The sequence below is a fragment of the Mesoplodon bidens genome (genome assembly GCF_964165515.1).
Source record: "Mesoplodon bidens genome assembly, chromosome: 6".
NCBI lineage: Eukaryota > Metazoa > Chordata > Mammalia > Artiodactyla > Ziphiidae > Mesoplodon > Mesoplodon bidens.
The window spans coordinates 73,533,588-73,554,336 of NC_138162.1; the positions used below are offsets into that span (position 1 = coordinate 73,533,588).

General features: G+C 38.8%; 1 protein-coding gene across 5 annotated transcripts in view; it reads left to right on the forward strand.

Annotated features, from left to right (window-relative positions):
* GLIS3 (GLIS family zinc finger 3) overlaps positions 1-20,749 on the forward strand; it is a 526,603-nt gene that overhangs the window by 160,097 nt on the left and 345,757 nt on the right. The gene's annotated exons all lie outside the window — the stretch shown is intronic.

Genomic DNA, 20,749 nt, shown 5'->3' on the forward strand with positions numbered 1-20,749 from the left:
CATGTCCTGGCTATTGTAAATAGAGCTGCAATGAATATTGTGGTACATGACTTTTTTTGAATTATGGTTTTCTCAGGGTGTATGACCAGTAGTGGGATTGCTGGGTCATATGGTAGTTCTATTTTTAGTTTTTTAAGGAACCTCCATACTGTTTTCCATAGTGGCTGTATCAACTTACATTCCCACCAACAGTGCAAGAGGGTTCCCTTTTCTCCACACCCTCTCCAGCATTTATTGTTTGTAGATTTTTTGTTGATGGCCACTCTGACTGGTGTGAGGTGATACCTCATTGTGGTTTTGATTTGCATTTCTCTAATGATTAGTGATGTTGAGCATTCTTTCATGTGTTTATTGGAGATCTGTATATCTTCTTTGGAGGAATGCAGAAGACATTTTTGACTCCCTCAGAGGTATTTGCACTATTAAGCAAGTCCAATGAATGTAGTAGAATACAGTAGAAAGTGGGATTGGTTGGGTGCTGATTACCTGGATTTTTATCCTGACATTGCAATTAAATAGCTGTGTGACCTGGGATAAGTCACTTTACCTCTCTGGACTTGAGTTTTACCATCTGTAAGGAAATTGGAACCATGATCTCTATTATTCCTTCTCGACATATAAATCTGTGAATGCAAAGCATGGTGGGAGCATGGATCCATCATTTTCTCATGGGGGAAACTCTTGAAATGATTTCATCCTCTATTCTGGTTTGAAGGTAGTCTTTTATATTATGAGAGGTGAAAGGTTTTCAGATTTGATCTGTGGGTAGGAAGGGGAATTAACGCTTACTGAGTATTTGGTTTGTGCCAGCCAGGTGCTAGATAGTTCATTATATGTTCTCACTAAGCTAAGCTTGGCAGGGACGTTTAGTCTAAGAGATTTGGTCAAGTTCACACAGCTACAAAGCCACAGACCAAACTTAGCCTCCTGGCCTTATGACTTGGCTCCAGCAGGCATAGATCCTTTTCATCTCCATACTGCTGACCCCACCCACCGTACATCCACATTTTTCTCCTCCTTATGTCAATATTTTTATTTCATAGCGAAAGCAGAGAGCAGCCGCATGCCTGGGGACAGTTGGTGGCTGGTTAGACTCTGCTTTTAGGTCAGTGCAGTTTTGAAAGATGAAATTTTAAGGCAGAATTTTAGAAAAGATTCCTTTAAAGGCTTCATTTATATTGTTTTTAAGGTTGAGATTTCTAGTAGAAAGGGGCCCTATCGAACTGCATGGGAGGGTTACCCTTCAAGCACCTCATATTTACTTCTTGTTGAACCTGACACACTGTGTAACTGTTTTTGTGCTCCTCTGTATGTGTGTGTGTGTGTGCACGCGTGTGCGCATGCAAGCGCCTATCATGTTCTTACATCTCTAATATATATCCTGATGAATTGTGCACACTTAAGACTATTAATCAATAGAAAAATCAATAAATACCTTCTATAGTAAGATTCATGGAGATGCTTATTTTCGTATTGTGTTCCTAAATATTGTCATCATTATCATCATCATTGTCTCCTCAATGTTCCAACAGCTTTTTGATCGCCCCTTTTTTTAACAGACATCATTTTGTGTTGTAATTCTCTTGATCTCTGTTTTACCTTCTCTTTCTATGCAATTTAACCCCTGACTGAGTGAATGAAGAAATGAAGTTGATGTTATGTATCAAAAATTCCTGAAAGTGAGAGTGGTTATATAATGGACATTTATCTGCTACCATAAAGGTTAAAATAATGTCATCTATTTATACTTGCATGCATGACACCTTTTATGGCACCTACAAGAACAAATTAAGGTATTGTTCCTCACTTTTGCTTATATATGGAAACCAAGATGTTGGAGGCTGTGGGTGGTATTTGTTCTAGCTTTGGGAGGGAAGAATCAGTTTCCAATTGTCGTCTCTTCTCCCCATTTTGTACTATCTGTCTAGTCGTGTGGAGGGTGGTGGTCAAGGATGTATGAGCTCATGGACATCTGTGCATGTTTTTGGAGTGGGGCTACCTGAGTTTGAATCCTCACTCTCATTGAATTACTGTGTTTTCTGAATCTCAGGTTGTCTCCTCTGTGAAATGGGATGGTAATAATCAGGGTTATTGTGTGAGTTGACTGGTTAATCCAAGTATAGAGCCAGGCATCCTCCCCTGGTACCAAGTAAATCTTCCACTAATGTCAGCTCTCATTTTTTTTTGGCTGCGTGTTGCTGCGTGCGGGCTTTCTCTAGTTGTGGCTAGTGGGGGCTACTTTTCATTGCGGTGTGCGGGCTTCTCATTGTGGTGACTTCTCTTGTTGTGGACCATGAGCTGTAGGTGTGCAGGCTTCAGTAGTTGTGTCACACGGGCTCAGTAGTTGTGGCTTGCAGGCTCTAGAACGCAGTCTCAGTAGTTGTGGCGCACAGGCTTAGTTGCTCCGTGGCATGTGGGATCTTCCTGGACCAGGGGTTGAATCCGTGTCCCCTGCATTGGCAGGTGGATTCTTAACCACTGCACCACCAGGGAAGTCCCTCTCATTTTGTTTTTAATGTATAGATGTATTAGTAGTAGTAGTAGTAGTAGCAGCGGTAGTAGTAAAGTATAAGTTCTTGATGAGGAAGTATGATCACCATGTTGATATCTATGTAACCTCTACGTCTCCTTTGTGATATTTATGAATAGCTAAGAAGAGGGAGAGGAGAGGAGTTTGTTATACTCCTGTTTCCATGGAGGGCTTCACAGAAAAGGTGACAAGTCACACAGTTTGGAAAGGGCTGTGTCCATGGGGAGGAACTGTGTGTGTAATGAGGTGTAGAGTCAGCCTGTGGGGAGTGAGAGAGGAGGACAGGTTAGGAATGGCAGGGGCAACAGAAAAGAGGCCCTCTCCCCCCCACACACACTGGGCCTCCCAGCAATCTCCCTATTTTGAATAATAAAACACTTTTTTCCTTTTAGCCTTCCTGCCACCTACCTGTGGAAAGTGGCTCAGTGTTAACAATAAAAGGTATGGGCATTACCTGTCCATAGACATTTAGTGAGTGTCTGCCCTGAGCACAACATCGTTGTAGCCTGGTACTCTGGGGGTGAGGGGTTGGGGATGAAGGTAGATAAGGTAAGTTCTCTATCCTCATGTTCCTGCCAGTTACAAAGCGGAAAGGTAAGATATAGGTACAGGTAATATATAATGTAGAAGTGATCAGTAACACAAAAGATTCAAAAATAACATTACCTGGGATTTTAGAGGAGGAATAAAAGCACCTTAAACTTGGGATAGGAGGCAGGAATCTGGAAGGTTTGTTTCAAGGAGGGGGTAGCATGTTAGCTGGTCTTTAACGGTGGGAGTTGGGAGTTGTGGGCCCTGAGGGGCAGTGGGCAGGGATTCCCAGCTGCCTGGAATGGAGTATGTATGAAGGAACTGGGGCCTCCTGTGAGTGCAGCAAGGAAACTGATATAGCCATATCTCATCTAGGGTCTGCGATAATTAGTAAGAGTTTTCCTGAACCTATTTTTGCTATAATAAAAGGGGGGAGGGTTGAGAGCTAAAGCATTCTCAGTATTCAAAGTTAAATGTTAACTCCTTTGTGTAGTTAACGACTAACTTATTCTTTCCTATGCAAAAGAAAAAAAAAGAGAGAGGGAGAAAACAATGCATTAACCACCTAATTTTTTAAAAAATTGCGGTTTACTTGTGTGGTTGCTTATTTTCAAGGTAATACATGTGTAGCGATTATAAAGATGTGTGCAAACTTGAACAACAGCAGACACACCTTCGTGAGTTCCCTGTGTGGCTTCTGCAGGGTTCTCAGAGAGTTAGTTATTTTCGAACACATTCCTAGTTTAGCCATTAGAAAATTATGGGTTTTATTTGTATAAACTCAGCAGCTAAAATAGCACTTCCAGAAAGGTGGGTGAGCTCATCGCTGTCTGAACCAGGCAGGTTAATGACCTGCCCAGTATTGTTCACGCTGGCCAGTGCTGGCTGACTTCACCAACGGTTCCACTTGAAGGGAGACATTGTTTCTTAGGCTGCATTTGTTACATGCTTTCCTCTCTGCACACCAGCCCTTGCTGAACGTGCTAGCAGTCCCTGAATGTACAAGGCCTGCGCATACTTTATGAAAGCAAAGAGCAGGTAGACCTGGAAATGTATGCAAAGTACTCTCTGCACAGCTGTCTGAGGCCCCCAGCCAAGGAAAAGATGTAAACACCTTTATCCCCACACTTTTACACAAACTGCCTATGGAAGCTCCCCAGTGAGAGAACTTCTTACTTGTAACACTTTTAAATGTCAGTGACCAAACAGCCTGGGAACATGAATAACTTAAGCATGAGGTGCTTTTGCTGGTGATTCTGATGACTTTTCAAGAAGAATAATGGTAAAGTATGGAATGGAGGTATGCGGGGGAAGGGGATTAGGGATTGTAGAATTTGTATTTGCTGTGAGAAATGAAAATATACCATGGTGTTGAACTTTAAGAACTTAGGATATTACCTGCATAACGTTCAGTTTGGTGAAGGAATAAATGGCTGGATGAGATGTCGAGTGCTAGGGCAGGGTGGCTAGAAAAGTAAGAGGCAGATGGTGGGTGAAACACCTTTGATTATACCAATAACGGTGAATGTGTTTGACTCTGAAGATGCTATTCTGCATACAGTCAATGGAGAAAGAAGAGCAATGTAGTTTTAAAAGTCAAATTGAATGCTCTTCAGAATGAGTGCCACATAGAATCCTGGTACGTTGGTTCTGGCCTCTTTTAAATGAGTGGTGTTTGCATTATCCTCTTCTTCCACTATGGTTATCTAGAGTACTGTTTAATTTTTATTACTAGGCTAATCCCTGTATTAAAGACATAAGACCTTTCATCTCTAGGTAGGAGAATAGGTGTTTGAGGTGAACTTTCTTCAGGGTTCTGTCCTTACTGCAGAAAAACCTAATTCACTGTTGAGTGGATTGAAACTGCAGATGCTAATTTAGAAATCCGTTTGCCAGATTCAGGTGACTCTGATAAGACTTTTGTTCTTTACAATCTTATGTGTTTGTGCGTGCATTCTTGGGAAGATTGCTGCTGGGTAGTGTTGCATGTCAGAGATGAGGGAAGTTTAGTTATTAACCCCACGTAGAGGGTAAAGGGGGTGCAATAGGCAGACTGTGGAATGAGGAAAGGGCCAGGTTGAAACATTTCCAAAAGGTATTTTTGTTGTTTATACTTGTTAATTATTAATATTAATTATTGATGAAAAGCAGTTTTGAGTTACATGCCACACATTGTTTAGGAATAAATTATCACATTTCTTATCTGGAACTATAGTAGATATTAAACTGTTTCAAATAATCAATATGTATTAATTTAGCAAGATTTTCCCCCTCCTGCAGCATTAAAGACAAAAATTTATTAATTTCTGACTCATAAAGAGTTTTTGTGAAAGTGTGCTCTTACCTCAGCTTTGGGTGGCTTTTAACACTAAATGAGTATGTTAAGAACTTTAACCAAATTAGGTCAATAATTAAAAAGTATCTTTAGAACAAAGTACATATTTTATGAAAGACACATAGATAATATATGAGGCTTTGTAGGTTAAAATTGCCAAATTAGTTGTGAGTATCGTGCTTTGTCTCAAATATCTGAGCCCTTTCAGATACGCACTCTATGATCATCTTAGTTTCTTGGAAATGAGCTTTTTAGGCATTTCCATATTTTGTAGTTCATCATATAGGTTTAAGTGAAGTATATTTTGTTCAATTTCCAGTGGGCAGAGATGTACAGGATTGAAGATAGCTCTGGGAGTCAGAACTGGCTGATGATCATAATCTGTGTATGTGTGTGTGTGGGGGGGGAATTGGGGGTAGAAGGAGAAGAGGGGAGGAGAGAGAGGAGAGAAAGAAAGGTTGAGATTGAAGGTCTCTCTGACAGAAAAGGAATTGATACGACTTGGAGGCCTTGCTCTCACAGTCAGGCTATAAAAGTCAATGTTTAATTCTTAGGTATTACGGGCTTTTTGAATGTTATTAAGATTCATTTTAGCCACAGTCTTAAGGACTGTGTATTGGGCTTCCTGTGGCCTTTACTCATTCTGATCATTTGGTTCTACTATGTAATAGCACATCAGTCACAGCATTGGCAACCCAAAGAGTTGTTTGATTGAGAAAATAGCACACACAGTTGAACCATCTCTGGAGTTTTCTGGCAGTGTATTTTCCCAGTAAGGAGAAGTTGTAATAGTGACTTGAAAACCTTACCTAAGGTGGAGTAAGTAGTCTGATCCTGGATCAGTTCATTCTCTCTGTCATCTGAAAGACTTGCCCACTGACCTCATCCATAGCTTGGTGTTTGATCTCTGTGAGAAATTGGTTCACCACTTTTCACAGCCCCAATCTAAGATTCTCTGGGGGATCTGGAAAAGTCTGTCTTACCTTTATGAAGGTTATGGCCATTTAAACCTTGCTTTTGATGGGCTCACTTCATTTTGGGAAGAAAAATTCTGCATTTGTGAAAAATGAGAGACACTTGGCTTTTTCAAGGGAGCTGACAGCTATTGGTTTCTCCGGAGAGGATTACTGGTGAAGACAGTTATGAAGAGAACAAGTAACTCTTTTAAATGAACAACATATTCTTGCTTAAATATTTCCCAGAACAATTCTAAAGAAATATAATACAGGTAAGTTTTGTTATATTCTCATTGTGAATTATGTTTACAAGAAATAAAAATAGGATTAGAATCATAGAGGAGGAAAAGCTTTTTTGTACCGGTGGCTTATGTTTTACATGTCATGAATTCTAACCATTTATAAAATTATCTGGTTTCTTGCCCCTACTCACGGTTGATTTTTTTCTTCCTCTTTTTCCATCTAGAGAACTTTGAATTATTTTTATTCATAAGTGAAAAATGTATTACAGCTTTATTTCCTTTTATTAATAATTCCTTCTTGCCCTTAACCACATCTCTGACTTTTTGGCATGTAAAGTCCAATGAGCTCATGCTTAATCATGTATAAACAACCATCTAATTATATGGTTTTGAATTTTCATTTGACCAACTAAACAAAAATGACACAGAAAAGAGAAACCTGACAACCTCCCTGTCTTTGGATACCTGGCCTTTCTCTCCCTCACTCTCTATTCTTGCATTTAGTAAAATGCGTGTTAAAACTTATCAAAAAATCAGTTTGCATTTGCCAAGTTTCTGAGGTAAAATTGTTCTTTTCAAGGCTACGTGTCAAAAAGCAAGTCAGTTAAGCTGAATTATATGTCTTTTTTACAAATTTTTTTCGGACTCCATTCTTTCCTCCTCTAGAGGGAGGTGTTACTAGAATTCCTTGTGCTACTGGTGTCAGATGACAGAGCATCCAGTATTCATGAGGCAAGATTTCTCAGTCTTCATCCCCTTACTTTCTCTACTGAAGTACAATAACAAGATACCAGTTGCCACATCTTCCCACCCTCCCCCAGACCACTCTGACTAACACATTTTTGAAAGAAGATAGTGGGAGAGTCTTTCCAAACAAAGGTGCTTACTGTGTTTAAAGAGGAAGGAAGTTGTCCATTCCCTTTTTTTCTCATTGGCTTGGTCCTAGAATTCGAACATGGAGCAAAATCTCTTCTGAAATTTGTGATGGTTTCACCATAGCTAGCTTGCTGTGATTGAAAGCAGAAGACCAAAGAAAAGATAACTCCCTTTATAATTTTTTTTTTCTGGATTCTTCACAAGATCAGTACCTAGGAGAGTAGGTTTGGTTAACTAGTACCTAACAGCTATAAAAGAGAAGAAAGGAAAGGGATACCTTTGAAATTTGGTGAAAGTGATTTATTTTCTCACTTTCTTCAGCCTTAAGATATAACTTGATTTCTCAAAGTACTATGACTCTGAAGCATGCATATCTCTAAGTGCTAAAATTTATGTAGTTTTATTAAACTTACTATCTAAGTAGGTTTATTTAGAAGCAAATTATATTGACTCCATTTTGAAAATTTAGACTTAGAATGACCTCACTAAGGTGATTGCCTAAACAGTTTTCTTTATTGAAAATATTTTAGCAATACCTTTATAATTTTTCTGCTCATTGTAAGTAGCTAATATTACCCAGTGATTCACAGGTATTTATGTAATATTTTATTTCAAACTGTAGATTTGTATCAAGGTTCATGTTCCTCTCATTGTGCAAGAAGATCATAGTGAGACTTCTGCCTTTCCTTGTTATTTTTGTTTTGTTACGGGTGTTTAGAACAAAGAGAAGAACAAATTCCGGCAGACTTTATACTTTGATTCAGCTGGAGCAGTCAAAAGAGGAGGTATCTAACCACCAAATGAAGGCCTTTACTTAATTGACCTTTGGAGAATTGGGGAGGAATTTTATTTCTCTCCTTCCCATTTACATTTAAAGCCATAGGAATCTTTTATGTTGCTTATGATTTCTTATTAATTCTCTTCTAAGAATTTGTAAATTATTTAGGAAATGTTTTTGATTCAATTAGCATTCAACTTTTTATTCACATTTATTTTCAGCTTTCATATTCAAATTCAGATAAATAATAATACTCCTTAAAAGTATTACTTTAGGGAGAACATAAGCACCACTTTTTTGTTTTGTTTTCTTTTTTTTTTTTTGCGGTACGCGGGCCTCTCACTGTTGTGGCCTCTCCCGTTGCAGAGCACAGGCTCCGGACGCTCAGGCTCAGCGGCCATGGCTCACAGGCCCAGCCGCTCCGCGGCATGTGGGATCTTCCCAGACCGGGGCACGAACCCGTGTCCCCTGCATCGGCAGGCGGACTCTCAACCACTGCGCCACCAGGGAAGCCCAGCACCACTTTTTTTTTTAATTGAATGAAAGATTCTTTGAAGTCTATAGTGCTTTACAATTTTCAAAAGTTGTTACATGATTTCATATAATCCCATAGTAACCTATTTTCCCCTACCCCTATGTTGCTCCTCCCCTCTTCCCAGTTCCCACTGGTAACCACTAGTTTGTTCTCAATGTCTGTGAGTCTGCTTCTTTTTTGTTTTATTCACTAGTTTGTTGCATTTTTAGATTACACATGTAAGTAATATCATATAATATTTGTCTTTCTCTGTCTGACTTACTTCACTTAGCATAATGCCTTCCAAGTCCATCCATGTTGCTGCAAATGGTAAAATTTCATTCTTTTTTATGGCTAAGTAGTATTCCATTGTGTGTGTGTGTGTGTGTGTGTGTGTGTGTGTGTACCATATCTTCTTTATCCATTCACCTGATGATAGACACTTAGATTGCTTCCATACCTTGGTAGTTGTAAATAGTGCTGCTGTGAACATTGGGGTGCATGTATCTTTTCGAATTAGTGTTTTTTGTGGGGTTTTTTTGGGGATATATACCCAGGAGTGGAATTGCTGGGTCATATGGTAGTTCTATTTTTAGTTTTTTGGGCAAACTCCATACTGTTTTCCACAGTGGCTGCCCCAGTTTACATTCCCACCAACAGTGTAGGAGGGTTCCCTTTTCTCCATATCCTCGCTAACATTTGTTATTTGTGTTCTTTTTGATGACAGTCATCCTAACAGGTGTGAGGTGACAGCTCATTGTGGCCTTGATTTGCATTTCCCTGATGATTAGTGATGTTGAGGGTCTTTTCATGTGCCTGTTGGCCATCTGTATTTCCTCTTTGGAAACATGTCTATTCAATTCTTCTGCCCATTTTTTGATCAGGTTGTTCGTTTTTTTGATGTTGGGTTGTATGAGCTGTTTATATATGTTGAATATTAATCCCTTATCAGTCATATCATTTGCAAATATTTTCTCCCATTCAGTATATTGTCTTTTCATTTTGGCGATGGTTTCCTTTTCTGTGCAAAAGCTTTTAAATTTAATTAGGTCCCATTTGTTTATTTTTGCTTTTGTTACCTTTGCTTTAGGAGATGGATCCAAAAAGAATTATAAGCACTACTTTTTTTTTTTTTTTTTTTTTTTTTTTTTTTTGCGGTAAGCACTACTTTTAATTTAGATTGTTTTCATACTGGCATCAATCTGTATTATGATTGCTTTTTTGTTTTGATGAGAAAGAATTTGGGTTGGAATTGGTGTTCTTTTTTGTTTGACCTAAATTCATTATTATTAATTCAGTTATTGTTGATATAGTGTCTGAATTAGCACCTGTAGGATATAGAGATAAAACAGTCACAATTACTTTAATGCTAACTCATGCCCCAATTATATTTACAGAAGTGCTTATATTACTCTAGTTCTCTTGTAAGTTCAAAAATGCCATTAAATAAAAGAAACACAGGGAACTTGTACTATGTAGGCCTTAGTCAGATTGCCTGTGTGTTGAGACTTGTGATGTTAAAATTTTTAAAAATATTTTGGTAGTTGGGGTAATGTTATGTAATTTTACACAATGACAAGTTTCAAGTTGCTTGAGCCAAAGGGTAGATATTTCAGCCTTCCAATCTCTCCAGTTTTAATTGAATCTGTAGTGGATGTGACTTACTCTACCAACTCACGTATAACTGAAAGCGTTCTTTAAATTAGTTCCTTTAATTGAAATCAAATCAGACTCCAGTACCCTGAAATTTAATCTCAGTCATTGTTGGTTGGAGTACCTAATACCTTGCCAGAGAGACGAGATCCCAGGGTCTTTGTGCAGAGCAGAATATACCAAGAGCTTTTCTGGTTCTTGGTCCAGGTTGATGCTGAGGTGCCTGCTGACCAAGCCTACATGGCCTCTAGAAGTCTGCTCCTTGTGCATTGCTTGGGCACAGAAAGCTTTGCCAGAGCTGAAGAGCTGGGAGCCCCTAGACCTAGAGCCTGGCCTTTGTACATTTGCCATTGCAGACATTCTCTTCACCCTCACTGCCTTCTCTGAGATCTGCCTCACTACATGGGGGACTGTCAAACTGATATTCTTCCCAGACTTTGGGCAATCTCCCTTCTCCTGGCTTTCTCTTCATGGGTACTCAGAGCACTTGGGTAATCTCAGTGGATTTAGGCCTCCCCACAGGACTAGAAGAAAGGGCGAAATCAAGCAGTGTCTACTTTTAGCCCTTTTATAATAACTACCCTGAGACAAAGGAGCACAAAATACAAGTAGCAGCTCAACAAATTTTCTTGCATATACCTGGGCTGCTGAATGGACTTTGGAGCCCAGAGTCAAGAATCTAAAGCCTAGAAGCAAAAGATATCTGGTTGATGAGACAGTTGAACAACCTGTGTGACTTCTGGATGCAGGAAGCCGGGCATTTTCTGGTTCTTAGAAATATGGGTGACTTAATTTTTAGTATAAGAGAATGTAATCTCCATAACTGCCATTTCTTTGGGTTGGATGCTTCTGGGCATCTCATCTGAACTTGCAAGCCTATGTAGAATGTGTAACAGAAAAAAATTATGATATGTATGTATCTCTTTGGACAGTTCTGCAGAATTACTGTTTGGTGGAAAAGAAGTTAGTCTAGTAGCTTTTAGTGATGGCTGTGTAAGTTGTGACTTTTAGATACTAAGAAGTTATCTCTGTTATGAAGGATCGAATGGGATTTTCCCTTGGAACCAGCTCTTAGGTCCTAAAAAAAGTTCCATTGATTTGCATTGACTGCCTTAGACTACTCTCCCTTCATGTCAAGTCATGTGTGTGTGTAGGGAGTAAGCAGAGATGCAGCAAACTAGTAATATTTCCAGCTGTTCAGGAACTTAGAGATAAGGACGTATGAACAGTTGTGTTCACCAGGGATCTCCGTCTTTCTTTCTTCTGTATCACAACTCACACTTAAGAGGGAACTTCTCAATTTTATTTGTGTCCTTGAACTATATTTGCCTTAGAAGTCATATTCTTTATTCATTCACCCAACAAGTATTTGTTGAGCACCTCTTCTCTGGCAGGGGTCCCAGTCATTGTTCCATACAATGAGAGGTCTTACTAGTGGGCAGCTTTGCCATTTCTCTTCCAGTCTCTGTTTTTGGTTGGCCTAGAGGGGAAAAGCAGCCTAGGGAAAACACGATGTTAATTTATGGAGAAGGGTCTGGAATCTAGTACTTCTTACAGTCCCTTCAACACCCCTCTTATTTGTTTTCTTCATAAGATAATTTGGGGTTACTCTGTCCCTTTTATTCACCTCTGCTCAACCTGGTCCAGGCCTTGTCACTGCATCCTGAGCTCAAAGCAACATCTTCCTACCTTTCTTATGTCCTGAAAAGAGTGAAATTGTCTTCTTCATAGTCCCTCATCACATCACACTCATGCTTAAAAGCCTACTATAGTTCTTGGAGGGCCTAGCCTTAGAGGGCCTGTGTAATCTAAGAATGCTTTAATAAGAGCATGAATACTTAAGGCTTATAGAGTACTTATTGTGTGCTGGACACTATTCTAAGTGCTTACATATTTTGACCTATTAGTTCTCCAAACAGCCTTATGAAGGTAGGTACAATGATCATCCCCATTTTCTAGGTGAGGAAACAGAGACACAGAGAGGTTAAGGAACTTGCCCAAGGTCACAGAGCTGGTAAGTGAAGCCATTTTGGCTTTAGTAGCTCCATCCTTTACCACTTCCCCATGCTGCCTCCGTATGCCTTCATAGTACATTTCCTCACTTCACTTTGGCAAACCCCCTTTTTGTACCGCCCTCTGGCCATTAAAAGGCTCAGATCAAGTTTCACCTCCTCCACCAAGCCTCCTCCAGTTTAACAGATCTTTTTCTTGTTTGATCTATCTCTTTGCTCAGCATATGGCAACTCAGTTTAAGATTGGGTGTTTCCTCCTGTCAGAATGGCCATCATCAAAAAGAACACAAATAACAAATGTTGGCGAGGATATGGAGAAAAGGGAACCCTCCTATACTGCTGGTGGGAATGCAAATTGGGGCAGCCACTGTGGAAAACAGTATGGAGTTTGCCCAAAAAGCTAAAAATAGAACTACCATATGACCCAGCAATTCCACTTCCGGGTATATATCCAAAAAACCCCCCAAAACACTAATTTGAAAAGATACATGCACCGCAGTGTTCAAAGCAGCACTGTTTACAACTGCCAAGGTATGGAAGCAATCTAAGTGTCTATCATCAGGTGAATGGATAAAGAAGATATGGTACACACACACACACACACCCACACACACACAATGGAATATTAGCCATAAAAAAGAATGAAATTTTGCCATTTGTGACAATGTGAATGGACTTGGGGGGCATTATGCTAAATGAAATAAGTGAGACAGAGAAAGACAAATATTGTATGATATCACTTATATGTGGAATATAAAAATACAACAAACTAGTGAATAAAACAAAAAAGAAGCAGGCTCACAGATATAGAGAACAAACTAGTGGTTACCAGTGGGAAGAGGGAAGTGGGGGCAATATAGGGATAGGGGAAATAAGGTTATTATGGGATTATATGAAATTATGTGTGTGAAACTTTTGAAAATTGTAAAACACTATAAATTTTAAAGAATCTTTCATTCAATTAAGAAAAAGATTGGGTGTTTCCTAATTGTTTCATTTGTTGATTAAAACTCTTTCCAACTGTTCAGAAGCTCTTTAGGGGAAAACCCAATGGCCTGGGACTCCATTAGTACAGCACAGCACCAAGCCCACAGGTGGTGCTTAATAAATGTGACCTGTTCATGGGCTTTGGGAAACTGAGGCAGTTTTCTCCCATTAAGTATGCTTCCTTCCTCCTTTTTTTTCTCATCCTTTCTTATATTTGTGGAAGTCCTATTTTTATAGAGTAAGTATAATTTCACCTTGAATTCATATATTTTCACAGATTAATCCCATGTGTAAGCCTTGATGTAAGCCTACTAAATTAGATGGTAAGCAAGAATTGTTTAGCCCCTCTGTATATCCACACTCCCTAGAGTATATACTGTAGCACAGAGCAGGGGCACAATAAAAGAATACCTGATCAGTGAGAGATGAATTACTGAACTATGCCAGTACTGGTATTTCAGTTTTTCAGAGTAATGGTTTGCTTGTTTAACAAATATATCCACTCTCTTCTCATGGGATTGTTAGAAAATTTGTTGAGGGAAAAGCAGTAAAATGTGCTTACATTTCCTCTTTGGTTTTCTAGGCTAATTGTTGGTGAACTTTATTTAACACTCTTGCTATACTAAGAGTCTCTATGGAGCAAAGCAGCTTTCAGTTAACTTGGCAAATCATTACAAGAGAGAACAGAAGGGTCAGCATAAGCACTCTGTACTAATTAGTTGATAATTGATGTACAATAGCTGACTGATGGGACTTTAGAATATAAACTTTGGGAATGCTGTTTAATATATCTTTACATCTTTATGAGGTGGTTTGGAGCTATGTGTTCTTAATAACATGTTATCAGGAGTGCCCAGTGGTGGGGAGCAAGACTGAGACTTCATGTCCAGGAATCCAGGGCACTGAGTGGTTCAGAAAGGAATATGATATTTTTTAATCTCTCGGAGTATAAATACGATTGCATTTAATGCAGGGATAAAATAAAAATGAGTAATGCTGGTGATTCCATACTTTGTGGCCAACATTCCTGAATACTGACTAAGGTTAGAAGAGTGTTAGTGTGAAAGTTATATTCTTTCTGGGATAAACTTGGTAGGTTTCCTGAGGGCAGAGTGGTGGGAGATTGCCCAATTCGTGGGAATCTTCATTAATCTGGGTTAGGATTTAATCTATTTATTATCTGGGATCAAGTAATTAATTTCAGATTGGAGTTACAAAAATAGCCTTTATATGACCTCCTCCTCCTTTTTAAACTTGATCTTCTAAATCTTTATCAACCAATTATATAATCCACAATCTTACTCTTAACTTGCTTCCCTAACCGTTGCCTTCTTACGCTGTCATTTACTACCACATGGGCTTCTCCTCATTGTTTGTCCAGCTTCTGGTTCATGTACTCCTCCATCCTTTCTCCCCATCTCCACCAGATTAATCTTGGGTGAACTTGGCTTCTAGTGGGATGCACCGCTATCTATAGCACAGGGTCCCAGGTGCATGTCAGCAGGCCAGTTACACCAGCATCATCTGGCTTAGTTGGTTTGAAGTGAAGCCTATGAATTTGCATTTTTGAAAAGCTTTCCTGGTGACCCTAATGTGCAGCCAGGTTTGGGGCCATTGGTGAATACATAATGTCCAGTTGTTAAATCAGGCCCACCAGGCTGATTAAACAAGTCCTCTAAGTCTGTCTTCTCCCTTTTTTCTGGTCAAGCCCCCTCATGCAGGCAACCCTGACTTCTCTTCATTTCCCTAGCACATACCATGCCTCCTCCCTTCTGTTTCCATGTCTACACCTTACTATTTCCTTCCCATTCATGTGCTCGTTTTTCCTTCATGTTTTACCTCATTGTTTTCTAAAGAGTGTTCTTTAGTATGCCAGTCTTGGTTGAGTCATAGGGGAAAACAAGTACCCTAAACAAATATATTTTGCATATTATTTGCTCCTCTGGGAGATTTATTATCAGCATTTGCAATTTTTAAAGGCTCTGAGAAGACCTGTAGTAAAGAGATATGTTTAACTTTGTTGTATTAGAGTTTCCCAAAGCTATTTGACTATGGATCTCTCCATGACCCCACCTTATTTGTTATCACTGAAAACCTTTGGACTTCCTGAAGACCTTTGGGAAATGCCTTTTTGGTTAAAATTGTTCTTCTTCAGTGAATTATCTGGTAAACAGTGATTTCCACCTTTTCTGAACTCCTGTCTCTATGATTCAGTCTCATGCTTTATTCTGTACAGTCTAGTACCATTATCTGATTGTTCCTAGATGAGTGCGTCTTATCTCTACAGAGCTGTAAGCTCCATGGAGGCAGGATGCTCTACTCAGTAGTCCTTACCTCTCATAAGTTTTGTGCAGTTTCGAGCATTTGTAACATACACTAAATTTAAATGCTTTGCCCCTGAATAAAGAAGCCAGCTATTTCATTCTGATTCTCATCCTTTGGTGTTCTTAGTCATTTACCCTTGCCTTAACTGTATTTCAGTTACACACGTTACACACATTACACAGTCACATGTATTCATGAAGTTGTCACTACTGTATTTCAGCCGTAAAACATTACAAATTTGACAAAACACTATATAGCAAAACTAGTATGTCTAGTATGCAAGAATATCTTATTTCTAGTTCTAAGGGGGAATATGAATGAAAGCTGGGGAGAGTCTAAGAGTAAGATAAGATGGGAGTGAGGAAAGGCCTGAAGTCTGGAGTCCATAGATGGGAGGATAAGTCTACTGTGTGTTGAGTGGAAGGCCTTGGGTGGGGAGGTATCAGCATGCCATCCTTGGTCACTCAGGAAAAGAGGTGCTAGAAATATCAGAAAGGTACCAGAAATGAGTTCTTTAATAAAATATAACTAACATTTATAATGTATTTATTAAGTGCCAGGCCCTAAATATATTACACATATTAGATCATTTAATCCTCAGAACAACTCAGTGATGTAAGTACTAGTATTAACCCTATTTTAGATATCAGAACACTGAGGCACAGAAAGCTTGAGTAATTTGCCCAAGGACACGTGGCCATTCAGTGGTGGAGCTAGGGTACAAATCCATGTTTTTAACTATTGTGCTGTGCGCTGTTACCTCTCACTTCTTTTCTTTCTCTGATTTTCTACTTTTCCATCAACCTTCAGTGCCCGGGTGTCCATTGATCTACTCTTCCATTCTTGAAGTTCCATCTCAGCAAAACCTTTCCTTGAAATGCATGATCCTGGATTCGAAAACAGTTGCTCTAAAGTGTGTTATTGGGATAATTAGTAATATTTGACTATAAATTGTGTATCATGTACTAGTACTATATCATTGCTAAATGTCTTGAATTTGATGATTGTGTTATGATTATGTATTTAGGGGTGAAGGGCATAAAATCTATGGCTTATTATTAAATAGTTCAACAAATTAATGATAATTAAAACAATCTTATATATACAGAGATGGATAGATGAATAGATAGATCGACAGATGGAATTTATCAATTGATAAATTAGATAAAGAGGATTCATGTACTACTTACAACTATTCTGTAGGTTTGAAATGTTTTAAAGTGAAAGATTGGGAAGAAAACCCTGATCCTTAGAGATGGTAAAGCATATAATAATATATACTAACCCTTTCAATCCTCATAACAACCCTGTATTAGGTACTATTACTGTCCTAATTTTAGGGACAGGATACTGAGGCACAGAGACTTTTAAGGACCTTGCTCAGTGTTGCACAGCCTGTGGGTGGGTGAGACAGAACTCATATACTGATATGCATTATTTCTGTTTCCAAAACACTCTGCATATGTGTTAGGTTGAACTATATAGAAACTGCTCTTATTTGATCATGTTTGACCTGTAAAGAAAGACATTTCATATGACTCAACCTAGGAGCAGGGATCTCTTTTATATAATGGTTGCTTTGGTATTCCTCTTCATGGGCAGACTGTGGGCTCTGTGGGGAGATGGGACTCTGTCTATCTTGCTCACCATTGTCTCCAGGGACTGCCCAGCTCATGGTTGGCATTTGATTAGTGTCAGTTGATGAACCATTACAATAAAAAAAAACTTTGATTACTTCTCCCTACCCACCTCCCATATATATATATATATATATATATATATATATATATATATATACACATATATATATATATATACGTATATATATATATATATATATATATATATATATATATATATATATGCTATTTCTGTTCCCCCAATATCTCTGTCATTTTTAGAGGAACCAGTGGATAAACATAAATCATTCTGAAAGTTGCAGCCTCAGCAGGGGTAATTGCAACATAGTCAACTATTTGACTTCAAGAGAACTCTTTCAACTAATGAAGATGTTAATTAAAAACATGCCCCTGCTAAGATGACCTCTCAGTTCAGGAAATGCAAAACGTTTGCGCTCCCCACCAGCATGCAGTGCTTTTGGCTAGAATATATGTAGTACTCAGAATGCCATCCACTCGAATCCTTATTTGAGCAGTAAACACATTTTTAAGAAACACTGTACAGTCTCTAAAAATAAGCAGTATTTCAAAATGAAAACCAGCATACAAGTAGTTGGCACATCTGGTAGTCAGAAAAGTTGTACGGTTTGTTTTCAGGGAATGACAAGCCAAGGAATGTTCAAACTTGGCCGGCTGAAAACTTTTCTTCTGTCTGTGATGACACCTGGTTTTAAAAAAGTTGGCTCCAGGCTCAAAGCAGAAAGAAATGGGTAGAGAATTAAATAGTATCATTTACTTGTATCTTGTTTTGTGCAAGGAATTATAAAGAACTGTTTTCTTCTTACTTCAAGAAAGAGAACGTAGCAAAAAAAAAAAAGCGATGATAGGCATGAACAATAATGACAACAGCAACTACAACAAAAAATGCAGCTAACATCCATCAAGTACCTACTATGCCCTAGGCAATGTATGAAGTCTTTTGTGTGTGTAATTAATACTAGATGCACAATAACACCTTATAAAGTGGTGTTATTTTTATTCCCATTTTACAGATGAGAACACATAGAGTAAACACAAATGTTTAAGTAATTTGCCCAAGTCACACAACCAACCTGGGTTGGGGGTTCCCAAGCAGGTTGTCTCCAGAGCCTACTACAATGCACTACACAATTCTGAGCCGTCTGGAGGTGTTCATTCTGTCCGGCATTATGAAAAAAAATTGGAGTTAGATGGTTGCATTAAGCACAGTGGTTCTTGGTCAAACTGTTATTTGCCTCCCTGTGTGAGAGTGATGATGCCACTTTACAGAACATTCTTATAGCTGCTCCACAAACATAACGTGTTCCCAAGAAATTTACCATATAGCTTCGTGCTAAACGTATGTGATAGTCAGAAGCTGTCACTCCTCTATGGTTAGATGAGGCTCAAGTTGACCAGTGAATTTGGGAGTAGGAGGTGTTATAGTGAAAATGATGGAGACAGTGGGGAGGGGAGGATTAATGTTTCTTTATTACAGACGGAGAAAATACTGTGAATGTGAGGATCCAGGGTATAGGGTTACAAGGGCAGCCTTGACCAGTGTAAAATTCTAGTCCAGGGAGATGGATTTATAGTTACTACTCCCACAGCTTCATCTTCCATTCAGACCTAGTTAGCCACACTGTGGAGAAACATCAAAGGATTGACTTAGTTTGAGTCTGTTTTTGAAAAATGGCACTGTTTTAGACAAGACGACCAGGGGGGCTTCAGTGGAAATAATGTGTCAGTATTTAATATCATGTATAACTATCTTTTATTTTCATTCATTCCTTCATTCATTCATTCTTAGCTTCATTGACAGACTTTATTGTGTACTGTATAGGCCCTGGGCTAGGTGCTGAGGAAGCAGCGATATCTCAGACAAGAGCTTTGTCTTTAAAAAGCAATAAAGTATAAACGGATGACAGGCATGTAAACATTTCCGTTCCCTGAAGGTGCTGAGGCAAATGTGTTACGAAAGACTGTGGGGGAACGAAAAGAAGAATTGGTCAGATTTGCCCAGTTGGCAGTGGGGGAGAGGGAGTCACAGAGAAGATGACCTTTGAATCAAGACCTTGAAGACAGAGATGCTCCTAGGTAGACAAGTTAGAGTAAGGCTGTGCCAAGCAGAGAGAAAAGCAGGAACAAGAAAAGGGTTAAAATAATTTTTTCAGCAATCTTATTGGTATTTATCTATGCTAAGGTGTGCATTATTTTCACATCAGATTATCTCTAAACTATTAACACCATGTACTAGTTTATTCTTACTGGTATATAAAATAATGGTATGACTTATAATATATGGCATCTAAGATTTGATGAAATAATGTATTAATGTGCTTTGACACCAAGTAGTATTTGTTGGGTGTGCTCTTCCAGCTGCTAATATGTCTTTGTTTTAGAGGTAGATATTAATACCATTTTATGGTGAAGGAAACAGGCATGAAACGAATGAGTTCCTTAGATGAATATGTGACACTGAATTTGACAGAATACCTGACATCTAATGTTGCTTTTAATAGCAGTGGCTGGTAGGGATAGAACCTGGGGATAGAATTCAGGTGTCTTATATACTGGGCTAGGATATGAACCATTACACTGCCTTTATCCAAGGTAAAAAGGGGGGTTGAAAAGCAAATCACATGTAGCTTGTTGGAATTTATAAAGATATTAAGTTTATGATCATTGCACAAAAATGTACCCACTACTCTTGGTGTCAAGATGAAGCCCTGATGGTACAGTGTTATATGAGTTATGAAAACAGAGAGACTATCATCTATAACTGATCTTGCAAGGCACAAGAAAATGCATCAAATGGAAGCTGCAGGGAGAGGGGAAGGTTCCGGTTTGTGTATCTGAAAAAAAAAAATCAGACAGAAATTTCTTTTGGACCTTTCTTGGATCTTGGAAAGTATCCAAGGAAGAAACTAAGCATCCAGCACCTAAACTTAAGGACACAGGTGCCATGAAAATACACTCTTGTAGACTCCGTTTCTGCTCTGTCAGTAAATCTCAGTGTGGTTTACTGACACAAGTCAGTTACCACTTGGATTTTAGTTTCCCAGAGGGCTGGACTACAGAAGGCTTCCTGCTAGCTAAAGATGCTGTGACTCTCCTAGCACTTTGGAGATGTGGTTTCGTAGATGAGAGCATTGGTGATTACTCTAAGGTCTTGTTTATCCTCAGTTTGTGGGCTCTTGGAAGAGAATGTTACAAAAGATGAAGAAGTCATTTTTTTGGCTATTAACCTAATTTTTGAGAAGACAAAATAAAAAATTATACTCCTTAGGGCTAAGGAAAGTTACCGTGATGCTTTTCTACTACTTTGATCCCAGATATATCAACGAGCAAGATGGGGAATTTGGTGAGAAAA